This window comes from Eulemur rufifrons, chromosome 7 (genome assembly GCF_041146395.1).
Source record: "Eulemur rufifrons isolate Redbay chromosome 7, OSU_ERuf_1, whole genome shotgun sequence".
Classification (NCBI taxonomy): Eukaryota; Metazoa; Chordata; class Mammalia; order Primates; family Lemuridae; genus Eulemur; species Eulemur rufifrons.
Window position 1 is genome coordinate 154,338,461 of NC_090989.1, and position 19,231 is coordinate 154,357,691.

The 19,231-nt window shown below is 46.1% G+C and overlaps 1 protein-coding gene across 5 annotated transcripts in view; it reads left to right on the plus strand.

Moving 5' to 3' along the window:
- The first annotated feature begins 206 nt into the window (after window positions 1-206).
- The window catches only part of DAG1 (dystroglycan 1), a 58,623-nt gene continuing 39,598 nt past the window's right edge, over window positions 207-19,231 (plus strand). For 2 of the 5 annotated variants that reach the window (XM_069475694.1, XM_069475695.1), the window contains exon 1: window positions 242-398. The gene's annotated coding sequence lies outside the window, so the exon portion shown is untranslated. The other 3 variants (XM_069475697.1, XM_069475693.1, XM_069475696.1) reach the window with 3 other exon arrangements.

The window sequence follows — 19,231 nt, forward strand, 5'->3', positions numbered from 1 at the left end:
CATTTCGGGCGGGGGCGTGACGGGCCAATGAGCAGTGAGGAGCGGGCGGGGGCGGGGCCTGCGCGCGGGTGCGGCGCGCTGCGGGGCGGCAGACGCAGGCAGAAGCGGGCGGTGCGCGGACGCCTAGTCGGCGGCGCTCAGAGCTAGTCGTCGGATTGGCTGTGGCACTCGCGTGTCAGGCGGTTGCTAGGCTCCGGCCGCGCGCCCCGCCCTCGCGCTCGGCGCCCTCTCACCTCCCGGTACGTGCTCGCGCGGAGGCTGCGGCGCGGCGCTCTCGCTCCTTGGGCTCGCCGGTGGCCGCGGCGGCAGCTTCGCGCCGAGTCCCCGGGGAGCGGCGGCGGTGGCGTCCTGGGGCCAGGAGGAGCGAACACCTGCCGCGGCCCGCCCGCTGGCGCTGGGTGAGTGCGCCGCCCGCCCCCCGCCGCCGTGCCTGGCCACTCGGGCCCCCAAGCCTGTCGCGGAACACCTGCTGCTGCTCGCTGTTCGGCCCGGGGCGGGGACACGGCCGCGGACGTCCTTGCGGGTGAGGAGGCGGTGCTGCCCGGGCATAGTCGCCCCTTTGCTCTCGGCCCTGCAGGCGAAGGCTCGGAGCGTTCGGCTGCAAGGCCCGGGCCGCGCGCGGCGTCGATCAGCCAGGCCTTAGCCCTGCCCGCACTCCTGGGAACGCGGGGCCTGCCGTCGGCCGTGGGCGTGTGCGGCCTGCGGACCGCCTCCCGGGCTTCCAGTGGTGGGGGGGTCGCAGCCCAGTTGGGAAAGATCCCTACTATGTGGCGACGTGCCCGCGCCAGAGGCAGGGAAGGGCACCGCCACCGCTCAGTCTGAGCTACTCAGACCCTTGAGAGTCTGTCTCTCCGCCCCCCCCCCCATTTGAACTCTTTTGGAAATCTAGTTACTATCTTTTCACCTTTTCACTTGGTATTTGGAAGACCAGGTTCACATGCGCGTATATTTGGAAAATACCCCCATAGAAAATTCTGTATCGGCTCAGAATCCTTTTGCCATGAACTCTTAAGTTAATTTTTTACAAACTCAACTGGTAATTTAAAATGCATCTTTTAATCTCTACAATTTGAGAAACTCTTAGACTTGTTACTTCAGAATTAGTTTTAATGGTGTCGATGAAGAAGTTTTGCCTGAGACAGCACCTTTATTGCCTAGAGTTCTAACTTAAGAGTCCAGCCTGTCGTTTCCCTAAATAAGCCAGTGGAAGTGACTCCTGGCATAGAAGCCAGACTCTGAAGAGTGGGTGGTGTTTATAAGGACATAAGTCCAGATAAAGAGTTGGATGTGTTTCCAGGTGTTTTGGAAAGTCTGGTGTAGATGGCGTATTGTAATTTTATCATTTTGTTCTATGCTTCATGTTCAGAGATTTGATAATTTTGTAATGTTCTTGTTATAAAAAATAATTCGACCTTTACACATTTTGGAGGCATAAAAATCCATAGTTGAATATGGAGAAGTTGAATTGAACTTTTTTTTTTTTTGCCTTTGGGTCAAGGAAGAAAGGCTCATGGCTTGCATGTCTAAAAATGGCTGAGAAGCTGTTTTTCGGAGAAATCAGATTTTAGTAGGGAGTTGAATGCATAGTGTGAGCCTGTTCTAGGTCCGTGGGATACTGTGTAAAAGTAAGCAGCACTATAGAGACAACAAAATACCTTGCCGGGCACAGTAGCTCACGCCTGTAATCCTAGCACTTTGGGAGGCTGAGCCAGGAGGATGATTTGAGGCCAGGAGTTTGAGACCACCCTGAGCAACAAAGCAAGACCTTGTCTCTACAAAAAAATACAAAATTTGGCTGGGTTTGGTGGTGCAAGTTCTTAAGTAGTCCCAGCTACTTGAGAGGCTGAAACGCTTGAGCCCCAGAGTTTGAGGTAGTTGCAATTTGCTATGATGCCACTGCACTCTAGCCTGGGTGACAGAGCGAGACCCTGTCTTAAAAACAAGCAAAAAGCCAGGCATGGTGGCGCATGCCTGTAGTCCCAGCTACTCGGGAGGCTGAGACAGGAGGATCGCTTGAGCCCAGGAGTTTGAGATTGCTGTGAGCTAGGCTGACGCCACGGCACTCACTCTAACCTGGGCAACAGAGTGAGACTCTGTCTCAAAAAAAAAACAAAAAAAAAAACAAGCAAAAAAACCCCCACCTGGTTGGAACATGAAAGCTTGTGTTGATATGTGCCTCTGTTCAAAGAAGCAGAGGGCAGGTTCTCACTGTTCTTAAAAATTGATTTGGCAAAATACGTCATTCATTTAATGAATATTTGACTTTACTACTTGCTAAATTCTGTGGTAGATCCTGGAGATTCTTGTAAAAGTGTCTGCCTCTGCCCTTAAGGAGCTCAGTTTAGGGGGCATTGGGAATCAGGGAACCCGTGATGAATACTGTCTGTCCACTGAGTGTGCTCACAGGGTAGCCTGAGGAGGGAGGGAATTCCTGAGCTGTGGCTTTCAGGACCAGCAGGAATTGCCTGAGGAACATTAAGGCCTGGACACAGGGAACCACATGTACACGAGCCCCTAAAATAGTGCCTGGGAGTCTTCCAGTTTGGCAGGTGGGAGCTCTGGACCTTCGTTGTGCTCAGGAGTTCCAACTTTATACTCAGGGTGCAGGAGCCTCGGAAGGCTTTTAATCAGTGGAGTGCCATGAATTAGACCTGTATTTAGAAAGATATTACTGGTGGCCACCTGGGGAGTGGCAGGGAGGGGTGGGGGTCAGGACCTCTGGCAGTTAAGTCAGCTGACAGAGGAGAGATGAGGAGCCATGTGAAAAGAGAGGCTGAAAAGGTAGTTCAGAGGGGATGTCAAGCCATGATGGGGAAGGAGCCTGCATTCAGGAATGCATAGGCTGGAAGACCAAGCGTGACCAAAGATTTAAACCACCTCCTTTGACTGCCGGATGTAGTGGTGCACAAATTTGCTGGTGTCTGTTAAGCATTGAGAATGGTGGGGTTTGGAGAGACCCTGTGGACCACTTAGACTGGAGTTGATGTATAGGAAAGGAGATGCCTGGCACTCCATTGTTAAAAGCCTTATTTCCTACTTGAACCTGGGGCATTGTGTTTCTTCTGGGGCATAGCAGGTATCTTAACCCCTGAGAGTAGATGTGTGTTCATCCTTGTTGAGGCAGATGAGAGTGTGTTCAATCCTTTACCTCACAGTTCTAGCCGTTCCTGTTCCCTGGGTCAGTGATGTGATGTACCTACATTAGCTGCTGTCAAGGGCATTTTGTTTCTGCTCCTCCATACACCATTGCAAATGCTTATGAGAACTCTATACTGGCTGAGGAAACTGAGTCACAGAAGGAATGTGCCCAAGGTACCACAGCTGTCATTGTGTGGCAGAGTCAGGATTTGAACCCATGTTGAACATTTGGCTATCTATCCCCATCTATGTTTGTGCATCAGACTGTTAATGGTGGCCTCAGGTGCTTCTCTGGTGAAGGTCAAGCCTACGTGTCTGGTGGTGGGTGTAAGGCAGGACCATATAAGAGAGGTGATCAAGGACCCCACATAGAGCTCTGGGAACATACTGTGAGGTACCAGTCTCAGAAACCAAGTCTTATGAGAGCCTTCCTAGGCCCTGTGCTGATTGTTCTGGGGTCCATGCTGAAGTAAGCCAAGGATCTTGAGTCCTAGGCTGGGGAGCAAGGGCAAACTTTAGGGGAGGACTGCAAGCTGGACATTTAAGAAGGTTAGTGGTTTGACTGGTGAAGGAACGATGGCAGAAAGATCACAACTCTGTGGTGAGCAGAGGTTAGCAGAGGCACGAAGACTAGGCACTTTTGGGTGTTCTGGAAGATTGGGTTGGGACTAAAATGCCACGTGGAGGAGTTTGGGGTTATGTAGGAATAGGGAACCTTTTTTTTTTTTTTTTTGAGACAGCGTCTCACTCTGTTGCCCAGGCTAGAGTGCCGTGGCATCAGCCTCGCTCACAGCAACCTCAAACTCCTGGGCTCAAGTGATCCTCCTGCCTCAGCCTCCCGAGTAGCTGAGACTACAGGCATGCGGCACCATGCCCGGCTAATTTTTTCTGTATATATTTTTAGTTGTCCATATAATTTCTTTCTATTTTTTTAGTAGAGACGGGGTCTTGCTCTTGCTCAGGCTGGTCTTGAACTCCTGAGCTCAAACGATCCACCCGCCTCGGCCTCCCAGAGTGCTAGGATTACAGGCGTGAGCCATCGCGCCCGGCCGAATAGGGCTCACACCTGTAATCCAAGCACTTTGGGAGGGCAAGAAGGGAGGATTGCTTGAGGCCTGGCGTTCAGGACCAGCCTAAGCAACCTACAGAGACCCTGTCTCTACAAAAAAATAGAAAAATTAGCTGTGTGTGGTGGTGTGTGCCTGTAGTCCCAGCTACTCAGGAGGCTGAGCCCACAAGTTTGAGGTTGCAGAGAGCTATGATGATGCCACTGCACTCTAGCCTAAGTAACAAAGTGAGACCTTCTCTCCTCTCCATAAAAACAAAAACAAAAAAAAGACAGTTCTGCAGATGTTAGGGGCTGGTACCAGGGTACCAGCTGGGGCCTACTGTTGAGTGGAAGAGGCAGGAGATGACTGTAAGAAGAGGAGGATGTAAAGCTGCATCAGCCAAGCCCTGGTGAGAACTTGAGAAACTTGTAATAAGAGAGGAACACCCTCTTCTCACCCGCAGGTTGCAGGAAGGGAGGAAGGCTTGAGTCTTTGTGACAGGCAGGGAAGATGAGGGGCTGTCCTTGGGTGATCAGGAAAGGGTGGAGGAGGGTAAGGACCAAGGAGTGGACAGGCTGGAGCCAGAGGAACTGTGGCCTGGGGAAAGGTGGGGCGAAAGGTTGACCTGAATGCTGAGCTGGGCCAGTGGAGAAGTTCTGGAAGTTCTTAGTCGGGTAGAGTGGTGCCCCTGGCAGGAAGGGATGAGAAGCCAGGTGTAGGCCTGGAGTAAGGTGATGCAGTTTTAAATAAACTGGTGATTAATCTGGTCATTTCACAGTAGGTCTTTGAGTCTGTCGCAGGGATATGGGCAAAGGAGGTAGAGCAAGGTGGCAAAGGATAATGGCACCCCTTCTTAAGGGGTGCACTTATGAAGGAGAAAGCAGGATTTGTTGACCCACTTGATGGGGTGGGGTAGGGTACTAGTGTGTTTCAAAATGGCTCTAGTTTGGGAGACTCAGAATCATGGTAGAAGTGATGTGGCTTTAGCTTGGATTCTTCAAAAGAATTGCCACTGGCTTGCAGACTTGATCTGTGCAGGGCAAACTTAGGGTGGCCTATGGTGGTGTGAAGTTAGAGCTCCTTGCCTGTGCTTGCCTTTTTGAGTTGAACTTATTTTGGTCATATCCTTGATAAGTGGTGTACAGCTAGCCTAAGGGAGTGACTAGTGGGAACAGACCCATTTTATGAATGGGCAAAAATAAGAGTTGATGCCTGGGTGTATTTTTTTCTAGCCCATATAGGAAGTCAGTGATCAGAAGTTTGATTCAACATCAGGTTCCAGGCGAAGCGTGCCATTTAGACTTGAGCCATTGTAGAGCATGACTGCTTGGGGGTTGGAGACTTCCTGAGTTTCAGAGAGTAAGAAATGCTGGTATGAATGTGAAAGGGGAGAGTGTATTGAACCTCACGGGAACCCAGTTCAGGTAGTGTATTCTTCAGTGTGTGTGGTGTGTTGGTCAAGGATTTCTCCTCTTTCAGGAGTAAATTTTCCCCCCTTGCACTTGAAGAGCGTTTCTGTGTCTTTGCCAATGTTACCACAATGTTGCTTCTTAAGCCCCCTTCCTCTGCTCTTCCCATGGTGACAGTCTAGGCTTGGAGTAAGGTGATGGCAGTTTTGAATAAACTGGTGATTAATCTGGTCATTTCACAGTAGGTCTTTGTGTGTCCATGCCTCTGGATATTAAAGCAGTCTCCCAAGAGTCATATAACCTGCTTTGCCTTTTTACTGTCCCTCTTCACTCTGATCATTAGCCAGTAATACTGCTCAGAGAGCACTTTCTATAAATAGGGATTTCGAGTAGTTTACAGAATTACACCAGCCAGAGGGCTTAATTTAGCCTTAATGAATAGGGTTTCCTATTTTCCTATTTTCCTATTTCTTAGGTTTGATGGCTAAGCATTTTCTTAGTCTTACTGTGGGTCGTGGGTAGAAAAATAGATGAGATCCAGTAGTACAAGATCATAAACTGAGAGTGTCAAAGTTGGTGAAGCTGTTCTGTGTTCTGTCTGTATTGGAGTGAAGTAAATCTGAACAAAACTCTAGCAGTATGTTGACTTGAATTTATATTTATATTTTAAAAGCAGGATTCTAGTGGGAACAATCAGCCAAATTGTAAAAAAAAATCACTTTTATGATTCAGTCTGTATCTTGCACATCATGAGGTACATTTAATACTGCTGAGGTTTTGCTTCTCATTTACACCTTCTTGAACTAATTGTTTTAAAAATACCCGTGTTTAAAATACAAACATTGAAATTAATTTTATGTCTTTGAAACTGTTCATAATTTTTGGTCTTGAATGCCCGACCTCAAGCAATCCTCTTGTCTCAACCTCCCAGAGTGCTGGGATTACAGGTGTGAGCCACTGCGCCTGGCTTCCATAATTTTTGGTTCTGGACTGACTGTGCTGAAAAGATTTTCTTTTCTTACTGTGACCTTTGACAAAGAAGGGTGACTAATTGGTAGTGTGGGCAGGAGACTGAGTGGCATTCTCTACTTCCTTTGGAGTTGGTCAGTGTGGTATATTCTATTTTGGTTGTGGGCAGTATTGTTTCCTTCTTTTCCTACGGGGCTTCTGCTCTCCAGGACGATAAGGCTTTAAAAGCAGCCTGTAGCACTAGAAGGTGAGGTAAGGTACTTGAAAAGAGAGAATTCTGCAAAAGAAAGATGAGGGATAGCTGGGCGCAGTGGCTCATGCCTGTAATCCCAGGACATTGGGAGACCAAGGTGTTCAAGACCAGCCTGGGCAATATAGTGAGACCCCCATCTCTAAAAAAATACAAAAATTAGTCAGGCGTGCTGGCATGTGACTATAGTCTCAGTTATTCTGGAGGCTAGGTGGGAGGATCGCTTGAGCCCAGGAGTTCGAGGCTGTAGTGAGCTATGATCATGCCACTGCACTATAGCCTGGGCAACACAGCAAGACACTGTATCTTAAAAAAAATTTTTTATTTTGCTTTTCCCCTCCTGACATTATAAGATGAACATTGTTCTGTAAATACAAGATTTCTAATGGTTAACCTGTCCCCAATTCTTAGACAATTTATTTTTTACTTTGGTTATAGTAGATAATGTTGCAATTAACATATCAACATAAAGTTGTTGTTAGAGTCTTTTTAAATCATAATATTAAATATACAACTTTTGACAAAAGGTGAAATGTGATTTATAGTTTTGCAGAAGCACATTTATCAACATCAAGTAAGTCAGATTGATATTGATTTTTATTTTTAAGCACTGTGTATGTTTTCCCTAGTCCTTTTTTTCTTTAACTAGCATGGATTTGCAATTTTCTTTTTTTTGAGACAGAGTCTCACTCTGTTGCCTGGGCTAGAGTGCCGTGGCGTCAGCCTAGCTCACAGCAACCTCTAACTCCTGGGCTTTAAGCAATCCTTCTGCCTCAGCCTCCCGAGTAGCTGGGACTACAGGCATGTGCCACCATGCCTGACTAATTTTTTTTTCTATATATTTTTAGCTGTCCAGATCATTTCTTTCTATTTTTAGTAGAGACAGGGGTCTCGCTCTTGCTCAGGCTGGTCTCGAACTCCTGACCTTGAGCGATCCTCCTGGCTCGGCCTCCCAGAGTGCTAGGATTACAGGCGTGAGCCATCGTGCCCGGCCTTGCAATTTTTATAGCCATGTAGAGACCCAGTCTAGTCTCAGTGTTCCCTGTCTTTGGAGCGGTGCAACCACACAGTCATTCTTCCTAAGGCAGTCGCCCTCAGGAATGTGCCAGTTAGGGGGAGCTCAAGAACAAGTGAAGCACTTGGAAGGAGGTGTCACATTCAGGGAAATGGTGGTCAGTGCCTAGCTTGGTTCCCTATTTTGGCATTTGCTGTTCATTTCTATGGATGTTGTTTATGTACATGGAGTATAAAATTTTATAAACAAGTACCTCTTACGGAGTTCTTTCTCCTATTTGGTATGTAGTTGGCTGTGTGTGAGTTACACATCCATGGACTCAACAAACTGTGGATTGAAATTATTCAGGGAAAAAAAGATGGTTTTGTCTGTACTGAACATGTGTAGACTTTTTTCTTGTCATTATTCCCTAAACAACACAGTATAACAACTGTTTACATAGCATTTACATTGTATTAGGTATTATAAGTAATCTAGTGATAATTAAAGTATAGAGGAAGATATGTGTAGGTTATATGCAAACACAACATCATTTTATATAAGGAACTTGAGCATCTGTGGATTTGGGTATCTGAGGGGTGTCTGAAACCAATCACTCAGGGGTACTGAGGGACAACCATATATGTATCAAAACAGAGTAGTGGGGCCGGGCGCGGTGGCTCACGCCTGTAATCTTAGCACTCTGGGAGGCCGAGGTGGGCGGATCGTTTGAGCTCAGGAGTTCGAGACCAGCCTGAGCAAGAGCGAGACCCCATCTCTACTAAAAATAGAAAGAAATTATATGGACAGCTAAAAATATATATAGAAAAAAAATTAGCCGGGCATGGTGGTGCATGCCTGTAGTCCCAGCTACTTGGGAGGCTGAGACAGGAGGATCGCTTGAGCTCAGGAGTTTGAGGTTGCTGTGAGCTAGGCTAACGCCACGGCACTCACTCTAGCCCGGGCAACAGAGTGAGACTCTGTCTCAAAAAAAAAAACAAAAAAAAAAAAACAGAGTAGTGGGATTGGAATCAAATTCCTTTGATTTTGCAAATATTCTGGTTAACTCTGTTTTGCCTCTTCTCTGTGCTAGAAGCATTTCCCCCTAGGCATCCCAGGGGTTGACAGGGGATTGCTTAAGAAGATTCCCAAGGCTGTCTATGGCAGAAGTGAACCAGTTCTGCCTTGGTTGTCATAAACACCTCTCTTAATTAGCTTGATGTTTCTCTGGGGCTAGGTTGATTCTCTGGCCAGTTTTTTGCCAAGAAAGATGATATAGTCAATAATGGAATTCCAGATAGCATTTCCTTTATATTTGGCCATTAATCAGAACCCATCCATTTTCTGGGCCCTAATTTCACTGTGGAATGTTCCCATAAAACGTACATCTCTTCACTGTAAATGTCCTGTGCGTACTCCTGTTGGGATGGTAGACTGTTTTTGCGTTCAGTCTTTCCTGACCTCAGGTAGCCTTGCTTACTGGAAATTTTTTTTTTTTTTTTGGTAGACAGGGCCTTACTTACTCTGTCACCTAAGCTGGGGTATAGTGGCATGATCATAGCTCACTGCAGCCTCAAACTCCTGGGCTCAAGCAATCCTCCTGCCTTAGCCTCCCAGGTAGCTGGGACTATAGGTGCACACAATCACACCTGGCTAAGTTTTCTATTTTTTGTAGAGACAAGACCTTGCTACGTTGCTCAGGCTGGTCTGGAACTCCTGGCCTCAAGCAGTCCTCCTGCCTTTGCCTCCCTGGGATTAAAGATATGAGCCATTGCATCTAGCCCTGGCCCAGTATTTTTTATAGTGGAGTCCAGCCTCAGTTGGAGCCTTTGAGCTGGGGTGGATTCTGGGTCTTGAGGAAAATGAGGAAGTTCTACCTCTTATGTGAGGTATGATTAAAGAAATATCTTTTGTATTTTTAGAATTTTGAGCAGTGCTAGAGTGATTCGATTGCCTAAGTGGAGAAATTTGGTAGGAGGAGACTAGAAGAGAAGCTCTTTATTAAAGATCTAAAAATAGAATTCATTAAAGTCGCAAATAGTAACAGTAGGATTCCTGTCTTGCTGTCTGCTGCTCTGGGTTTGTGCTACCAGCTGTTGCTTCTGCTTACCTGGAAAAGATCATAATATTTTGTCAGAAGGGTCATGTAGACCTAAAACACTGTGTTTGCCAGTCTGAAGATGTGCTTTTTCCAGTTTTAAAAGTAGTTTAGAAAGTGACTGGATTCCTTGACGTAGGGAAGAAATCCTTAGCAGGAGAGTTGGTTCTTTTGCTTGCAGTGTCATCCCTGCACTGACAGGGTCCATGAGTCCCCTATCTCCTCAAAGCCCTGTGCTTTTTTCCCTTCTAGTTGGACATTGCTGACTAGAGAGGGGTCTCCTGTATAGGCTGTTTAAGAAGCTGCCTGATTTAATCAGATAGCACCTTATGTTGCCCTTTTTTGAACTGCCTTTTTGGGGGAGAGGGTCTCTTTTGATTCTAACAGCTGGAGATGAAAATGTCTGCTTATGATTTCTTCCTGTGGAGGCCTCTGGTGCCCCAGGCCGCCTGTGCCCTTTCTCTCTGTGTGAGGGGGTGGGGGAATGTCCTGGCCTCCCCTCTTCCATCCTGCCGTGAGCTTCCAGGGAGAATGGGGCCCATTGTGGGCCGTGCCTGAAGACACAGGCTTCTGCTTCAGTGTCAGGCCTGCTATAGCTTCTGTGTCTGGTCTGCTGTAGTCACTGGGTGCCAGGGGGCTGGGAGCCCAGCAAGACATAGCTTCCTTAAATGTTGCCCTGCTGTTCAGGAGTGTTCTAAAGGGTGGTACTTATGCTTTGTTTGCCTTCAAGTCTGCCGTCTGATTTTGTCATGTCTTACTAAACATTCTTGTGGGCCCTTTGCAGGCCCAAGCTCCTCTTGTAGTACAGATATAAGGCCATATTTGGAGAAGCAGGCCAGCTGCTCCCAAGGGTGGCTGAGTGCCTGATCATAGAGGGCTGGACGCTCCCTCTGGGCCTTTTTTTTTTTTTTTTTGGAGACAGTCTCACTCTGTTGCCCCAGCTAGAGTGCAGTGGCGTCATCATAGCTCACTGCAACCTCAAACTCCTGGGCTCAAGTGATTCTCCTGCCTCAGCTTCCTGAGTAACTGAGACTATAGGCACACGCCACTGTGCCCGGCTAATTTTTCTATTTTTAGTAGAGACAGGGTCTCGCTCTTGGTCAGGCTGGTCTTGAACTCCTAAGATCAAGTGATCCTTCCTCCTCAGCCTCCCAGAGTGCTAGGATTACAGGTGTGAGCCACTGTGCTGGGCCTGGGCCTTTCTTACGTTGCAAATCCACTGGGAAGTACAGGATTAATCTATTTGTGATTAAAATTGGACTTTAAATTCTTGTTTTCTTTATTTTGGCTTTAATCAACTTTAGAACTCATTGAAGATATGAAATGTCAGAATATGGTTTTCCAGGTAGAAGAAGCCAGAGGCTCTTTTAAAAACAGATTTGTTCTGGATACGGGTGCTTTTCCCTGAGATCAAGGTGCCTTGCTCATCAGGGAGTTCTGCTCCTCACTCTAGGCCAATTGTTTCCCTGGGGAAAAAAAAAAAATGAACTGTGCTTATGATTTTGGTGAGCAGACAGATGGAGAGGTCATTGGCCACTTTTTTCCCCCACAGGGATATTGGTTTCATATAAAGTTACAGATGTGTTATCAGCTGTTGTGCTTTAGCAGGCTCTGTGAGGGATACGAGTGAGCTATGGGGGCAGAGGATGGAAGAGGCCATCCTTCATCCTCAGAGTTGGCAAAGGGCTTTTCGATGAGATCTGTATGATTGTGTGGATAGCTGCTGAGGAATTTACTCCTTGGGAACTCAACTCAGATAGGTAGACTTTGGAATGGTCCTGGAATTTGTTCTTGATCTCCTGAGTAAAGAAATTCCATTATTTCTATGGTGCTTCAATATGTACAATATCTTTGTTTTCCATGGAAGGATCTCACGAAAGGAGCAGCTGGCACTGGCATTGTCCCTTTTCTCACCGTTTTTTCCCTTTTATTACAGAAACAAACAAACAAACAGAAAACCCAGCCTTTTTTAATCTTTCTGCCTGAACAGAATGGTACGTTTCTTTCTGTTTTAGGATTGGGAGTGGCATTTCATTTTTATCAAATAAAGGAATAAAACATACTTGCCATGCTGAGATCACACTCCAAATGCCAGTACTTGTTAAAAGATGGTATTTAGTTTTCTCAAAGAGAACTCTTCTTTCAGAGAGGGTCTGGTCACACTGTGGTATTTTGAGTCATGACTTCCCAAGGGGTGAGGTCTGCCCACTGAGGGCTCTTGCTTTTTGGCAAGATAAGCAAGATTTTTGGCATAAGTGTGATGAAACTGGACAGTGAAAACACTGAGTGCCCTCATCAGTAGCAACCTGGTCCTGAGGAAGGAATCTACCAGAGGTACTGAGTTCCCTGAGACCTTCTCATCCTAGTGTGGCTATAAGTAGGGCCCTTGACCACTCTGCCTCAGTTAAATTAGGACTGATTATCCTCCCCTTAGGCTGCTGAGGAGGAAAAAAATGGCTTGCTAGTAATGTGCCCCTTAGGGTGCCTGGCTACTCTCCATCATTGCTACTTGTTATCTGTCCTTTTTCATTTGGTGTAAAGTAAAAGTGTGGTATTTGGTAGAACCTGGACATACTTCTTAGGTTGAGTGATGGATCAGGAGTGTCCTATTATGTTTTATACATAAGTTTTATATGTATCAAATATCTTATTTAGAAAAAGAACAAAGCAAAACCTAGACATAAGCCCATTGGTACCTCCTAGAAGACAGCTGTAGCTTGACTGCTGATTGTGGAACTCCGGGTGATAGGTTGTCTTGTTGGAGCAGAATGGCCCTTGGAATTACTGTCCCCTGTCAAGATGAGTAAAGATAAGTAATAGTTGGAGGACCAAGGTCTCTGTTAACTAGACAACATCATTTAGATTTTTTTTTTAAAGAGATAGTGTCTCACTCTGTTGCCCAGGCTGGATTGCATTGGCGTGACCATTGCTCACTATAACCTCGAACTCCTGGGCTCAAGTGATCCTCCTACCTCAGACTCCCAAGTAGCTAGGACTATAGGTGTGCCCCACCATGCCTGGCTAATTAAAAAAAAAATTTTTTTTTTCTATGGAGACAGGGGTCTTACCATGTTGCCCAGAATGACCTCGAACTCCTGGCCTCAAATGATCCTTCCACCTCAACCTCCCAAAGTGCTGGGATTACGGCATGAGCCACCTAGCCCGGCCTGTTTAGATTTTTAAGGAGTTTCTTTGGAGATTTTATGATGTGCTCAGGTCTGTTTGTTTTTGTTTTTGTTTTTTTTTTTTGAGACAGAGTCTCACTCTGTTGCCTGGACTAGAGTGTCGTGGTGTCAGCCTACTCACAGCAACCTCAAACTCCTGGGCTCAAGGGATCCTCCTGCCTCAGCCTCCCGAGTAGCTGGGACTACAGGCATGCACCACCATGCCCAGCTAATTTTTTCTGTATATATTTTAGTTGTCTAGCTAATTTCTTTCTATATTTTTTTTTAGTAGAGACAGGGTCTCGCTCTTGCTCAGGCTGGTCTTGAACTCCTGAGCTCAAACGATCCACCTGCCTCAATCCACCTGCCTCGGCCTCCCAGAGTGCTAGGATTACAGGCGTGAGAAGATAAGGTCCCCATGTGAGTTGAGGGTGACTGGACAGCGCTTCATTTTCTTTTTTTGTATAACACTTATTTCTGTTCGAGTTGTCACCAGCAATGTATGCCTATTATGACAAGCCCTTCGTTCTCAAAGGGCTGTTTGTATACTTTTTTTTCCTCCCCACTTCACTGCTTAGCAGCTGGGTGACTTATAAAACTTAGACTTTTTGGCTAACAGATGCATTTTAAGAGACCTGGAACAAGTGGGTATTCCTGAATGTTGGGCAGCAGCAGATTCTGTACCTGGAACGTGTAATTCAAGAGAGCTGTATAGTTAGAACTATTTAGAACAGGAATTTTAGGGTTTTTTTTGTTGTTGTTAATGGGTTGAACTTAGTAAGGAATGTCTGAACTTTACCCTGTAAAGTCAACATCTGCCCTGGAAACCTGAACTGTTTTGGGCTTTCTGAGTCCTTGAGAGACAGATCGGGCACAGAGCGTATTGGTGAGCCCTGGGATGGGAGGAGAATGTGGGTACAGATACCAGTGCCTAGCTTCTGAGCCTGAGGACAGAAATTGGGTTTTAGCCTCCAAATGATAAAGGTACCACATGTTGTTTTTAAAAATTTATTATTATTGTTTTTACAGACAGGGTCTCACTCTGTTGCTTGTGCTAGAACTCCATTTAAAATTTTTTTTTTTCAGAGACAGGGTCTTGCTGTGTTGCCCAGGGGGGAAAAAAAAGAGAGGCAGTTGAGGGTAGAGCTGTTGGCTATTGTTGGCTGTTATCACAAAAGAAAATGCCACATACCACCAGAAGGGAGCTGAAAATAAAGCTAAATGCTCACTCTAAATCCTCTGATAGAGGGGAAGCAGAGCCCACCTCACTGCTCCCAGCCTTGGAGTAGTTCTGAGGCAGTGGAGAATAGGCGATGGAGAGGAGGAATGGTACAGGAGCTGCGTAGGATCTCAGTAGAAACAGAAGAAAGTCCTACTTCTACTGCAGGCCAGACTCCCTGTTATTGTGGGGGTTTATTGACCTTGGCAGTTTTATTTCAAATTTGGTTCTGGAGTGGAAAAAGTAAGACACCCAGTGGTGTACATAGTGACATCCGTGTTCCTTAGCTAATCCACTGGTATAGGTTGTATCCTAATGTATTCTGTGTATATCTAAGCACAGAAATGTCACACCCAAAGAGATTATGGATGACTGACTTAAAAGCATTTATATTTTCTATGTATATATTTTTTTTTGAGACAGCGTCTCACTCTGTTGCCCGGGCTAGAGTGCCGTGGCGTTAGCCTTGCTTACGGCTATATCCAACTCCTGGGCTCAAGCAATCCTTTTGCCTCAGCCTCCTAAGTAGCTGGGACTATAGGCATGCGCCACCATGCCTGGCTAATTTTTCCTGTATATTTTTAGTTGTCCAGCTAATTTCTTTCTGTTTTTTTTTTTTTTTTTTTTTTTTTAGTAGAGCCGGGGTCTCGCTCTTGCTCAGGCTGGTCTCGAACTCCTGGGCTCAAAGGATCCGCCCGCCTCAGCCTCCCAGAGTGCTAGGATTACAGGTGTTGTGAGCCACCAGGCCTGGCCTGTGTATGTATTTTAAAGTGTTTATTTTGTGTTGGGTATTTTTCTAAGTGCTTTATATGCATTAGCTCACTTAATAAACCTGTTTATAACTGGTAAAGGTTAAAGAAAAAAAGGGAAATTTGACCTAAGAAGTGTTTAGGATTACTGACTATTGAGCAGCCTTACAAGACAGACTAGCCTATGGGCTACGGAGGGGACTGTCAGCTGGTACCTATTGGACAGGTCCTGTCAGCACTGACTTTCAGTTTTTCATTCATTCATTCAGCAAGTGGGTTCCCTGCCTGACTCCTTTATCCACCTGTTAATTGGTTCCCAACTGGTTCCCAATACCCTTAATTGATTATCTGCTGGAGAACCTGGGCCTGAGTTTCCCACAGTCCAGATTTAGTGGGTTGCATATTAGGGTTGTTGCTCTCTATATTTTTTGAAAATAGGCAGCTGGATTCAACAGCTTGATCAGCCTCAGGTTCAGTCCCTTTGGCAAGGCTGGGGTGGCTTTGACTCTTTCCTCTGGAGTGCTGGCTTCCTCTTGTTGTTACCACTTTGTTCATAGCTGGTACCCAGAGCATTACTTATGTGGGAAGACTGCAGGGTCTGAGAAGAGGTTGGCCCAGCAGTCCTTGTCAGACCAGTCTCCTCAGTGTGGGTGTGACACTGGCCTGATTTACCTGGATGGGTTCATAGCGCTGTCTCCCTCTTAGGCCCTCCTTTCTTCCTTCACATTGCTCTTGTCCCCTAACTTTCAGCTTCCCTGCCTTTTATTGTCTGTTCCTCATCTTGTCCCCTTTTCAGCTTTCCTCTCTTCCTTCCCTATTTGTTTATATGGTGTTCTGATTGAAAAAAATTTGGAGATTAGGAGAGGAGTTCTCATACTGCTTAGTCATTCACCAGTGACCAAGGGATTGTGGAATTGTGGAAGCCTAGGTTTCCCCATCTGTAAAATGGTGATTTAAATGGCTACATCAAACTCTGTCCCATGATTTTTCTGTTTTACAAACTTTTTATGTTTTTGAAAGCTATTTCAGAGTAGTTTCCTACATCTCCATGTAGGGCATAGCCCCAGTAAGGAAATGGAGAAATGAGAGCAGCCAGAATCTAGTCTTTCCTCGTATCTGGACCGTCAGGCTGGGTAGGCTGGGTGAATATGGAAGGCTCTGTGGGCTGTGGTCATGGTCTCACCTGCTAGTCTCAAGCTCTGGGTACGGAGACTTGCCTTACAGGATAGGCGTGTCAGCTGTCAGTGCTGCTACCATGCTGGCAGGTGGCTGAAGATGTGGGCATGTGGAGGGGCAGAGTGTTGCTTCACTGTAGGGGTGGGCTCAGGCTCCCTGCCCAGGAACTTGTCAGCTGGTCCTGGCTTTTTCATGTGCAGGCCCCACTCCAGCTTACCCTGAAATTTGATGTGCAGCCCAAGCTTGTATCTCGTGTGAGGGTTACTCTGTTCTCACCTCCGAGGCAGAGCCACTGCCTGATTGGCTGTTGCTGCGAGGCAAAGGGCTGTAGTCATGCCTGGCCTTTATCCTTGTTGTAAGGACGCTCAAACCCTTGCCTGAGCCCACTGCCCTTGAGTTGGGAGTTGCCTCTGAGAGAAGGTGTCTTGTATGGGACATTTAAAATGTGCTTATGGTGTTTTTGTTTGTTTTGCTATTATTTCACACATTTAATTTAAATTTTTTATACTTAAATAATTTTGAAAGCAAGTAAATTCAGATTTTTCACCTCATGTTCACCGAGGTTGCTTAGGCCTAAGGTGGTAGACCAGGTTTTGTTTTCTTGTTTTGAATTCATGTTTTCTGAGGGTTGTCCTTTAGAGAGGAGAATGTAAGGCATTCCAGAGTCAGGGAGGCGTGGGCTGTGCTCAGGAAAGGGCCGAGAGAAGCACTGCTCTGGAGCTGCCTGTAGGAGTGGGTGTCAGACTGCCATAGTAGGCTGGGCGACGAGGGAGGGCTAAATCTCTCCTGTATGAGAAATTTAATTTATACAACTACATTTAAAAACTGAATCACCATAATTTAGTGAGGTCAAGACCACAACCATTGCCTCTGAGTTATAAAAAAAAACAACAACAACAAAAAAACCCACAACTATGACTAGTTGTTGAGGTGGTGAAGCAGGAGTTAAAGCCATGCTTTTTGGTGTGAGCTGCTCTGGTGTTCTCTGATATTTGTGATGGGCTACTAGCAAAGGTTCTTAGAGGGGTCCTTCACTTCACTTCAGTTGTCTGTGAGTGGCAGGCAGGTAGTAGGCCCCAAACAAAATTATCCCAGGCCAGAGGCTGAATTTTCTCATTCTTTAGGCTTTGAAAATCTGCTCATATAAAGAAAGATATTTCACGGAATCTCTTGGTGACCTAGTAGTGTTTGATTTTATTTATGTCACTTCTTAAAAAGCGAAGCAAAATTTATATGTAGTAAAATCTTAAATGTATAGTGTTTTATATGTATTTATATATATATATATATATATTTTTTTTTTTTTTTTCTTTTTTTTGAGACAGTCTCGCTCTGTTGCCTGGGCTAGAGTGCCGTGGCGTCAGCCTAACTCACAGCAACCTCAAACACCTGGGCTCAAGCAATCCTCCTGCTTCAGCCTCCCAAGTAGCTGGGGCTACAGGCATGCGCCACCATGCCCGGCTAATGTTTTCTATATATTTTTAGTTGTCCAGCTAATTTCTTTCTATATATTTTTTTTTAGTAGAGATGGGGTCTCGCTCTTGCTCAGGCTGGTCTCAAAGTCCTGAGCTCAAATGATCCGCCCGCTTCGGCCTCCCAGAGTGCTAGGATTATAAGTGTGAGCCACCGCGCCCGGCCTGGCCTCTTTGTATTTTTTTAGTAGAGACGGGATCTCACTCTTGCTCAAGTGGGTCTCGAACTCCTGAGCTCAAACAATCCGCCCGCTTCGGCCTCCCAGAATGCTAGGATTATAGGCGTGAGCCATTCCGCCCGGCCTGATATGAATGTTTTAGACCGTCTCTTCTTGGTATATACCTAAGAGAGAACTGTTGGATATACAGTAGTTGATGTTATAATTACTGAGATTTTTGTTTATATGCCAGTAGTTGTATTTTTGGCTTTTTATTATGGAGAATTTTGAATACACCCAAAGCAGGATAGTACAATGAATCCCCATGTACCAGTCCCAACAACCGTCAACCAGTGGCCAATCCTACCCCATTCATATTCCCAACCACTTTCCCACCCTACATTATTTTGAAGCAAATCTCAGACATTCTGTCATTTCATCCATAAATATTTTAATGTTTATCTCTAAGAGATAGTGTAACCACAGCATCTTCTGAAGGGCTTCATGCTCCCTTCTCTCTGTTCCTCGTGTTCTTCCGTGGTGGTTCATATCATTGTCCTGATGGTGGAGTGTGGCTCTGAGCTCTTTTTTCTCCTCATTGTGGTAAAGCTGCCTACGTTACCTGAATTTTCCAGGCAGCCTTTGAACCAGGAACCTACACGGTATAGAATTGGGCTGATAGTCTTAGGACTTGGGAGTGTCAGTCACTGTTGTGGGCACCAGTTTCTGTTGGGTTAATTGTTCACGTGCACAGGTTAGGCTGATTTCAGAGAAAGATGAGAAGTGGATTGGAGGGTATTTCCCCTGTGCCAGGGCACACGACTGACTGTTCCAGATGGCTGTACTGGCCTGGAACAGACCATTGTTTCTCTAGTGTCCCAAGAGCCTGGAGGGTATGACCTCCAGGACAGCTGGGCTCCAGCATTCCTCTCAGACCCTGCCCCTTAGCTGGAGGACAGTAGGCATCGAACTTAGATTTGGAAATGATTCAGAAAAGGTTAATGTTTTTCAGAACAGTGAAAGTACAATCTGAAGATTTGACTTAGGAGCCCCAAAACGTTCTCCAGCTTCCCTCTCCTGTTCTTGTGCTCAGCATTCGTATCTCTGTTCCTGCTATCCTGAGCCCAGAGTTCTTCTGGCATTGGCCCAGAAGGTGCCTTGGTCTAGAGAGCTGGCTCAGAGGCGACCACATAGGGAACCTAAAACAGCACCAAAGATGCCTTATTATTTGGAGTAATTAGCCCATAAATTCTTTTTTTTTTTTTTTTTTTGAGACAAGAGTCTCACTCTGTTGCCCTGGCTAGAGTACCGTAGCGTCAGCCTAGCTCACAGCAACCTCAAATTCCTGGGCTCAAGCAATCCTTCTGCCTCAGCCTCCCGAGTACC